Source organism: Passer domesticus, chromosome 20 (assembly GCF_036417665.1).
Source record: "Passer domesticus isolate bPasDom1 chromosome 20, bPasDom1.hap1, whole genome shotgun sequence".
NCBI classification, from domain to species: domain Eukaryota; kingdom Metazoa; phylum Chordata; class Aves; order Passeriformes; family Passeridae; genus Passer; species Passer domesticus.
In genome coordinates this window covers 2,775,679-2,786,111 of record NC_087493.1, presented here as the reverse complement: position 1 = coordinate 2,786,111, position 10,433 = coordinate 2,775,679, and the positions used below count along the sequence as shown (strand labels likewise).

Sequence of the window (10,433 nt, the reverse complement as noted above, 5' to 3'; positions counted from 1 at the left end):
AAATCCCATTCCATTCCTAAAATCCCTGGGGAATCTCCTGCCCATGAGGGATGGCAGAACCACCCTGAGCTCCTGCTCCTTTAATCCCCAACTTTGACAGAAATTCTGGAGGACAATTTTTCACCGTGATTCACTAAAACCACAACTCCTTTTTTTGTCTTTTTCTTTTTCTTTTTTTTTTTTTTTTTTTTTTTTTTAGGAATGTATCCATTTGGAGCAAAGCTTCCCAGATCCAGGGTAGCTCCTGGCTTTAGGCAGGAGGAGTCCTCTCCAGCAGACAGGGGGAATATTTGGGTTGGAATAGCTGAGATCCCAAATCAGAGCTTTCACCACAGGGTTATTGGATGTTCTTGGGTGGGTCTGTTCTTCTCTCTACAAAATTTATTCCTACTGCACAAAATTGTTTTGGAAAACTCAAGTTTTTGTGGGATGGGAAGATTTACAGGCAACTTCGAGTTTTTATCGAGAATTCTTTCTTTTTTTTTAATTTTTTCTTCAGGAATATTTTTTTGGAGGCATCACTCTTCTTCTTTTGGACATATTTGTAGCTCAAAGTAAAAGCAGATGGAGGAGATGAGGTTTTGTAGTTTTCTGAGGGAAATGGTGAAATCATCAAGTTTTGCTTAGAATGGAATGTTGGGAAATGGCTGCAAGAATTGATAAGAATAATTTTTTTAACTTTTCAGCAAACTGATGGTACCAGTTCTGTAGGATAAAACCAGTGCCTGCACCATCAGTACTTTGTTGCAAATTTTACTTAAACCTCTCAACTTTTTCTTGCCTAAAACAATTGCAAGGCATTTTTCTTTTATCACTTTCACTGCAAAAACCTCATTACTTGGAGCAGTTTGTCTGACCTGCAGTGTTTGAAAAACAATGGAATAAAAAATATTCTGTTCAACTTTTGAAACTCTTATTTTAAAATCTTAATTTTTAAGAATAAATTAATATGAATCTTTGCTATTTTGACTGTTTGCCATGCCATTGTTTTTGCATGCCCATTATTTTCATAACTCCCAGCCAGGAGTGAGACACCTCCAACCCTTCTGGGCCTTTGATCAAACCAAAATCTCTGTTCCTGAGGTGGAAACATCTGCCTTTCTTTGTGATTAAAACACAGTTTCACTTTGTCTGGCCGGGAGGATGATGCTGTTTTCCTCATCCACCCTTAATCTCTCCAATTCAAACAAGAGCTTTGGGTTGAAAGTTGGTTTTCTCCTACGAGGTGATGGTGGAACAGTTGGGCAGACGGAGTTTGGAGTGATGCTGGAGACATGGATCCAAGGGAGGGTGGGCAGCACTGTGGAGCCCTCAGATGTCAAATGGAGGAGGCTGAGGATGGATAAACACTTGGAATAAATGTGGAAGAGATGGCAGAACAAAAGAGACCCATCCAGCTCAAGTTTTCATGGGATCATGAAATGGTTTGGGTTGGAAGGGACCTTAAAATTTATCCCACTCAACTCTGCCATGGCAGGGACACCTCCCACCACCCCAGGGTGCTCCTACCCTTGTCCAGCCTGGCCTTGGGCACTGCCAGGGTGGGGCAGGGCTTGTCCCAGAGCTTCTGCCACAGCTCAAGAGCATTCAGGTGTTTTTCCCATGCAATGAGCACAACTCCAAATGGAATCTCACAGCCTGGTCCTCCCATCTCCAGCTTCCAGCTGCAAATCCTCCAGAGCAGGCCCAAAGAGAGATTTGGGTTGGCAGCCAAGGCCTGGGGTTTGTGGATGTGACAAACCAGGGTTTGTGCTGCTGATCTTTGGGGTTCCATCCAAAGGACCTGGGGTGTCACCATGATATTTTATGAAAATCCTTTCACCAGGATTTTTCTCCTGAGAAGCTGAGAAGCCTCAGAAAAGAAATGTGAACAATAACTGTCTGATGGCTGTGGAATGTGGTCTGGAGGTTGTTTACCAACAGGTGCATCTTTGATTGGTCCATGTGGATTGTCTTTACTTAATGACCAATCACAGCCAGCTGTGTTGGACTCTCGGAGTCTGTCACAAGTTTTTATTATTCATTCTTTTCCCAGCCTTCTGATGTATTCTTTTCTCTCTATTGTTTTTAGTATAGCTTTAGTGTAGCACTTTATAATATAATATAATATCATAATATAATAAATCAGCCTTCTAAGAAATATGGAGTCAGATTCATCTCTTCCCTCGTCCTGGGACCTGCAAACACATCAACACTGAGATGTTCAGCTCCTCACACCCTGGAAATCCCCATGGATGTGGGAAAGGCTCTCCTGGCACTCCATGCTCTGAGGTCATGGCAATGTCTGGCACAAAGGGGCTCCTCTATCTCCAACTGGAAGGAGCAGCAGGAGTTTTATTGGTTTTCTTGAACTCCTCCTCCTCTGCAGTGCTGGCAATCCCGAGTTCTCCTCCTCTCAGTTCCCTTCTGCCTTCCAGGGCCCTGAACAATCCTGGGAAAGAAGATCCTTCCATAAGTTCTGCCTTCCCAAATATCCCCCCAGCTGGTCACAGGGACCTGATTTTGTGTTTATTAATAATGATATTAAAGTGCTTCTCCCTGAGGGGTTCTTTTCTGGATAGACAACTTCCCAAGAGCAAACCCGGAACCCTGGAAATCCAGATTCAGGATTTGGCCAAACCTGTGTGGTGACATACCATGGGTGGGAAGGAGTAGATGGAGATCAAAACCTAGAATCCCCAAACAATTTTTTTTTTAAATTGCAAAAAATAAGAGCATTGTCTTTTGAAATTATTCCTTTCTAGGCTATTCTGCTGACCCATCTCTCCTCTCCCTGTCCACAAGCAAACCAGCATGGAATGTGGAGAGATCTCCTTGCTCAGGATGCCAACAGATGGCAATATTTTATCATCCTTCCCTCTGTGCATTGCAGGGTTTGCATCCTCCTCATTGTGCCACAAGGAGCTAGTGCTTGGCCACCTCTATGAACACCTTTTTGCTGTGATATTTTTATTTTTAATTGATATTTTTCATGGATAGCACAACTGGACGTTCCGACATTCTCACGCTGGAGAATTTTATGGAGTTCCAGAGCACTTTGTGCCAAAGATAAGTGTTGAAGTGTCCCCTCAGCCCTCATGAAGGGTGTGTCCATGGCACAGACAGTCCCAGGGATGTGGAAGAGGTTTTACAGCCACTTCTGTGAGCCAGAGAGGAGTTTGATAAGAGAATCCGTGTTTACCCCTGGAAGAATTTCCTACCAAGGTCGTTGACACAGAAACCAAGAAAGAAAGAAGGAGAAATAAGAGAAACTTGCAACTGTTTCTTCCAATGAGCACTTTGTTTGTCTCTGGTGACCAATGAGCAAAGTGTAAACTTATGTTTTATAAGAATGTATAAAAACATGAATGCTAGAATAAAAACAGGTTTGAAGCCTTCTGAAAATGGAGTGTGTTGTTTTGTACTGGGACTGTCTCAACTATGACAACAGCACAGGAGGGCCACTCTTCCAGACAGGTTTGTGACAGCTCTGTCAGGAATGAACCTCCCCTGTCCCTGCTGGTCACTTTTTCCTTAATCCCTCCAATTCAAACAAGAAATTTGGGTTGAAAGTTGATTTTCTGCTACAAGGTGATGCTGGAAGCGTTGGGCAGACAGAGTTTGGAGTGGTGCTGGAGGTGTGGGTCCAAGGGAGCTTGTTGTGATCCAGGGGAGTTGGTTGTGAGCAGACCTTTGGCAGGGGAAGGAAGGCAGATGGGCCTCAGCACATTGTCCTGCTCACTTGTTCTCAGCTCACTCTTGGAGAAGTCAGCTAGTCTTTTCTGCTTTTCCTTTGGCCAGGAATCCCCATCCTTACAAACACATAAATCTTTCCATGAATTTGCCTTTTCCCCTCCAATTTTGCCAATATTTACCTCAGGTAGGAGCCAGGCCCTGCATCCTCTGCCAATATCCAGCAGCTTTGACCTCTGCAGTGAAGGCAGGGCAATACAAGCAATTAAAAAGAGACCACCAGAAAACCAGCACCCATTTATTTCTTTTTTAAAAGTGGGTTTTTTCCCCTCCCCCAGCAGAGACTTTGCCTGCTTTGCCAGGGATCCCCTGGCCACGAGTCAGCAGGAGAGGCTGGGCAGAGCTTTGACAGTCACTGAGGTGGAACGTGACAGCTCATGGGAGCAGCTCACACCGAGGGAGAGTCCCTCCCTCCAGGGCCAGCCTGGGATCCTTCCTCATCCAGGCCCCCTCAACCATTCCCATCCCCAGCTTGTCCCCAGCTTGTCCCCAGGTTGTCCTTCTCCACGAGCAAACAGCACACCGTGTTTACTGGGTGCAACACTTTAAATCAGATTAAAGTGACCAATAAAGGATTTATGGCCCATAAAAATCCCACATGATTCAGGAGGAGGATCAGGAATGAGGCTGTCAGAATTCCTTGGAGGAAGAGGAGGGCAGGGAGAGGAAGTGGCACCACAAGGCTCAGGGGTGCTGGGGATGAGCACGCTGGGGTTCTCTGACATTTCTGTTTGCAGCTTTGGGCTTGGGAGCAACAAAAAACCCTGAATAAATCATCAGAGAATCATGGAATGATTTCGGTTGGAAGGGGCCTGAAGGATCAACTCATTTCATCCTCAGGGACAGCTTCCACTCCAAACCCCATCCAACCCTGGACAATTCAGGAGCCCAGGGCAGAACCACAGCTTCTCTGGACAACTTTGTCTTGATGATTTGGGTGTGGGGGCTTGGAAAGTGCTGATAGCCCTGAATGGCCTGGATTTCAATCATTCTCCATCCATTTATCTTGCTACATCATCCATTTATCCATTTATTCTAAATAACACAGGTAGGCCTCGGAGAACAATGGCAAGGCAGGTTGGAGACTGATTTGGGTGGCATCCTCACCTCCTCAGGCCCATTTTTGACAGATGTCACTGCTGAAGTTCTCATAGCTGTTCTACCAAAGGGATCCTCTTAATCCCAAAGAGTACCTGGGGAGTTTGTTGTTTTGGGAATCAAATTTGGATTGGTTTAATCCTCCTTCTTTTGCTGGTGTGGAAGATGAAGAATAAAACAGTGAAAATCACCTCCCTCAGTGGAGCAGATAGGAGGGAAATTAGGATCCCTAATTGCCAGGGCTGATTGGCATCTGGAGCCCAGTGACTCAGAGGGTGTTCCTGAGACTCTTTGGAGACAGCCAGGCCTCTGCTGTCCCTGACAGGTACCTGTGCTGCCATTCCCAGTGCTGGGCATGGCTAATTTTAGCTGGAACAGAGAGGAAGAGGAGAAGGGAAGGGAGACATGAACTCATGGAACAGTTTAGGAATTGTCTCTGACATTACAGTGCCCAGGCAAAGCCAGCTCTTAACCCTGGCATGCATTCTGCCAGCTGCCACCCAGAACATTCCCAGCAGCCAGGGAATGCCATCCTCCAGCACAGACAGCACCAAGGGGAGGAGAGGCCCTGTGAACACAAACAGATGAGGTTTTTTGTTTGCTCACCTCTGGTTTTTTTCCACGCTCGCTCAGAGGTGACTTTCCAGCTGACATCTCTGCAAAAGGGATTTCTCCAGCAGGGCCTGGAGCACCATCACCCTCTGGAACAACAAACCCCTGGGGACGTGTCAGCCCCACAGCCCTGGCAGGGCGATGCCTTCAGCTTTTAGCTTTTGGTTTTTTCAGCTCCTGTGCTGCGTTAGTGCAGGACTCTGAACTCCATACAGAGGGTTAGTGAGCTCTCCTCACAGGTTGGGCAGGCAGAGCAATCCTTCAGGCCTGAGACACAAGAACACTCTGCCAAAAAATAGAAACAAAAATGAACCTGGAGGGGAGCAAACTGGGGGAATGTGACTTCATTACTGAAGCTGTAATTGGACAATCAACCCCTGATATGCAAATAGACCGAACTTATATCTGCCCCAAGAGCTGGTGACCATCGTCCACCTTGGGTGTAGCCTCTGTGTGGGAAATGAATTTATAGAAAATCCTCAAAGCCTCTCAAATTCTCAAATTCTCACCTCTGCAAGGCTTTGCATTGCCTTGTACTGAAGGCCTTTAATAAATACCTATTTTATCCTTTTAACTCTGTCCAGCCTCTGTTCTAGGTGCCCCTCCAAGGCACCAAGGGCACAACACAACCACGAGCCAGCCCAACACCCTGCCTAGCCAGTGTGGGCTTCCCAGGCATCCAGAGCTCCCATTCCAGATGGATCATGCATCACTCCACACCAGCAGGGAGGTTTAGCTCTTGGAAAGCCTCAGACTCTCACCCTCTATTGGTTTTCCTGAACTCCTCCTCCTCTGCAGTGCTGGCAATCCCAAGTTCTCCTCCTTTCAGTTCCCTTCTGCCTTCCAGGGGTCTGAACAATCCTGGAAAAAAACGTCCTTCCATAAGTTCTGCCTTCCCAAATCTCCCCCAAGCTGGTCACAGGGACCTGATTTGTGTTTATTAATAATGATATTAAAGTGCACAGACCTTTGGAAGCTGAAAACAACTGATGGGTCAAACTCCTCTCACAATGAAATCGTTTCAGAACATCAGAACTCAGATTTGGAGCCCTCCAAAGAGGAGCATGTCGTGTTCCTGTGGGGGAAAAAAGGGATGCCTGTGGCACAAAGATGAATTTTCCATTTCTTTCTGAAGGAGCTGGGGGTTGTTGTGGTCGTTCTGAGGGACCCTGAGGGTTTGTGGCTGTCCTTCACCTATCAGACCTGGGCTGTGACCAACGGGGGGGGACCTCTCTGTGTCACCTCCCCTGCCTGGTGGCTTTGCAGCCCTGCTCTTGTCTCTTGTTTTTGTGTCCAAGGGGCAGCAACTTTTGGCTGAAAGCAAAGGAAAAAAACCCTCCAGGAGCACAGACTGCTGCCCGAGCTGCTCTGTGGATATTTAATTGTGGGCACATCAACATCTGCACATGGATTTGCCTTTTTTCTATCATTTCATCTGCAGGCAAAGGATCCTGCACTCCACATCCCAAGTTCTTGCATTGTATGATGTGATGGAAATTAACACCTTAATATATATATGAAAAACAGCCCCAATTAGATTTTTTTTCTTTTACTGTGTTTCCTGCTCCTTATGACTAAGTGTGGGTAATTATCTTGGCTCACTTTTTCCACTCCACCCATGCTTAGAGAAAACCTGTTGCAAGTTTTCTTGAGATTTTTGCTTTTTTTCCTCCCTCCCTCACTTCTTTTCTTTTTTTTTTCCTTTTTTTTTTTTTTTTCCCTGGGAGTTTTGATAATTAAAAGCTTTTGCAAATTGTCATGTGTGATAATTATTTTTATTCTGGTTTAGCAACCTAAAAGTAGAGTTCTGGAATGCTTTCAAGAAGAAATCGAGGTGTCCAAACATGATTTATTTTTTTCTTTTGCTTCAAAAACTACTTTTCCAAAAGCTTATAAAAATATGCTCCTATAAAAAAGGATCAGAGCAAATAACAACAGAAAACTCTGAACTTTCTTGCCGCTTATTTGGTCCCAATTCTGTGGATTCAGGACCTTGTAAGGTTTGTTATGATTGAAATATAAGACCCCATCTACAAACCTACATCATTTTTCCCATTCCAGAGGGAAAAAAGCTCTCTCAGCAAAGATTTTCCATGTCCCTGTTGTAGGAAGGACCCAAACTCCCATCTCTGATAAAACTATCCCCAAAAACTGGTGGCTATACAAGGAAAACATATACAAGGAAATACCAATACAAGGAAAGACAAGGAAAACATATTCAAGGAAAATTGAGAGTTTTCCTAAATCCCCCCCACCTCTCCTTGAGGAGGAAAAAAACAGGAATATTTTCTCCAAATATTCTTTCAGAGGGACATCCTTTTCCTGGCCACATCCCCAGGGGAAACTTCCCAAAGCTCCCAGGCTTGGCCTTCCCATTTATTATTATTTTTAATATTTATTATTATTTAATTATTATTTATTATTATTTGTATACATGATTTATTATTGTTTGTATATATGAGTTGTTATTATTCTTTATTCTTGATTATATTTTGTTTATTTTTATTATTATTTATTATGATTTATTATTATTTCAGGACTGTCTGAAAGCAGATAAAGTTTAGAACTAGAAAACAGGGATCTTCCAGGATTTGGAGACAGATCCCTGCTTCCCTAAAATTATTTAACCTCAGTCCTTAATGAACATTAATTAACACGGAGGGAACATTAACATAAAAACCAATCTTCATTCCTACAGGATCCTCCTGCTGTTCTTCCTTCCACACATTGCTGAGATCTTTGCCATTCTTGCTTCCCAAATGTCCCCATCCATGGGATACACAAGAGGGAAATCAGAAATTCCAGGTGATAAACACAGAGCTGGTATCAAAGGCATCACTTGGAGCAATTTTTGGCCATCACGGAGAGAGTTGTGAAACAGGGGAAGTGTCCTCCCCACACAATTCCTCGGGTGGAAATCCCTGCCTCTGAATTCCCTCCTTTCTTGCTGCCTCCCTTCTTTTTTTCCTTTGTTTTCACCCACAAAACCCATCCACAACTCCCAGGAGGAATCCAGGGCACAAAGCAAAAAATTTGAATTTATTTCAATCGCATTTTCTTGCCTGAAGAGCCAGATCTTTGGAATATCTGTTTTCCCACCTTTTGGAGAAAATCAGCAGTAAATTGTCAGATAATGCCCTTCATTCAGAGAACATTTCACACATAAATAGCAAAAAATATAAACAGTGACCTCCATGGATCAGCTGGAATGGGTCTCCCAGGCATTTTCTCCTGACCTCTGAAACATCCATAACTTTTTTCTTTTCTCTAATAAATGCATTCAAACTTAAAGGATTTACTATGTGGGTCTGGAGAGAGGTTTATTCTCTTCTGCTCCATGATTAAACAGCTCTATTTTTGGCTCCTACAAGATTTAGGGATTAAAAATATTTTTCCAAGAGTCACAGGGATGTTAAATGAGAGTCAGTTGTTCCATGGGTGCTGTATAGAGGTGACAAACCAAAATTATTTTAGTTAGCCCTTTTTTCTTCATGAAAAGATGGATTCCAGAAGCATCAGGAAGGGGGGGAGTGGGAAAGGACTGGGAAGCCTCTCAAAATGTTCTGGGAAGAAGAGCTGCAATTCATCAGGTGATGGATTAATCAATTTGCTGGGGAACCTGAGAAGGGCAGGAAAAGCAGGGAAACTCCTGGAATGATCCAAATTTGGGTAAATTGGGAATGGAAAGGCAGGATAAGGCGAGCAAAGAGGTTCTGAATGCAGAAGGGATCCTTGGAAGTGCTCAGGGCCAGGTTGGATGGGGCTTGGAGCAACCTGATCTAGAGAGCAGCACCTCTGCCCATGGCAGGGGTTGGAGCTGGGCAGTCCTTGAGGCCCCTTCTAACCCAAACCATTCCATGGTTCCATGATTCCATGGTTCTGTGATTCAATGGCTCCATGATTCCATGATTCCATGCTTCCATGATTCCATAGTTCCATGGTTCCATTGTTCCATGATTCCATGCTTCCATGATTCCATGGTTCCGTGGTTCCATGATTCCATGGTTCCATGGTTCTGTGATTCCATGGTTCCATGGTTCCATGATTCCATGATTCCATGGTTCCATGGTTCCATGATTCCATGGTTCCATGGTTCTTTGGTTCCATGACTCCATGGTTCCATGATTCCATGATTCCATGGTTCCATGATTCCATGGTTCCATTGTTCCATGATTTCATTGTTCCATGATTCCATGGTTCCGTGGTTCCATGAATCCATGGTTCCGTGGTTCCATGATTCCATGGTTCTATGGTTCCATGGTTCCATGATTCCATGCTTCCATGATTCCATGCTTCCATGGTTCTGTGGTTCCATGATTCCATGGTTCCTTGGTTCCATGGTTCTATGGTTCCATGATTCCATGGTTCCGTGGTTCCATGATTCCATGATTCCACAGTTCCATGGTTCCATTGTGCCATGATTTCATTGTTCCATGATTCCATGCTTCCATAGTTCCATGGTTCCATGGTTCCATGATTCCATGGTTCTGTGGTTCCGTGGTTCCGTGGTTCCATGGTTCCATGGTTCCATGGTTCTTGGGTTCCATGATTCCATGGTTCCATGATTCCATGGTTCCATGGTTCCATTGTTCCAGGATTCCATGATTCCACGGTTCCATGGTTCCATTGTTCCATGATTTCATTGTTCCATTATTCCATGCTTCCATGATTCCATGGTTCCGTGGTTCCATGATTCCATGGTTCCATGGTTCTGTGATTCCATGGTTCCATGGTTCCATGATTCCATGATTCCATGGTTCCATGGTTCCATGATTCCATGGTTCCATGGTTCTTTGGTTCCATGACTCCATGGTTCCATGATTCCATGATTCCATGGTTCCATGATTCCATGGTTCCATTGTTCCATGATTTCATTGTTCCATGATTCCATGGTTCCGTGGTTCCATGAATCCATGGTTCCGTGGTTCCATGATTCCATGGTTCTATGGTTCCATGATTCCATGCTTCCATGATTCCATGCTTCCATGGTT

The 10,433-nt window shown here is 44.4% G+C and overlaps 1 long non-coding RNA gene across 4 annotated transcripts; it reads right to left on the bottom strand.

Moving 5' to 3' along the window:
• Positions 1 to 208: 208 nt before the first annotated feature.
• Positions 209 to 9,296, bottom strand: LOC135284384 (uncharacterized). 4 transcript variants are annotated; one of them, XR_010349790.1, is made up of 7 exons: positions 8,633 to 9,296; positions 6,410 to 8,541; positions 6,204 to 6,303; positions 5,437 to 5,727; positions 4,840 to 5,199; positions 3,855 to 3,908; positions 209 to 2,431 (listed from the first exon to the last, which is right to left on the bottom strand). It is a non-coding gene; the product is annotated as an uncharacterized LOC135284384 (long non-coding RNA). The 4 variants fall into 4 exon arrangements; XR_010349791.1 differs by having other exon boundaries at positions 6,410 to 6,517; XR_010349788.1 differs by having other exon boundaries at positions 6,410 to 9,296.
• Positions 9,297 to 10,433: the final 1,137 nt, after the last annotated feature.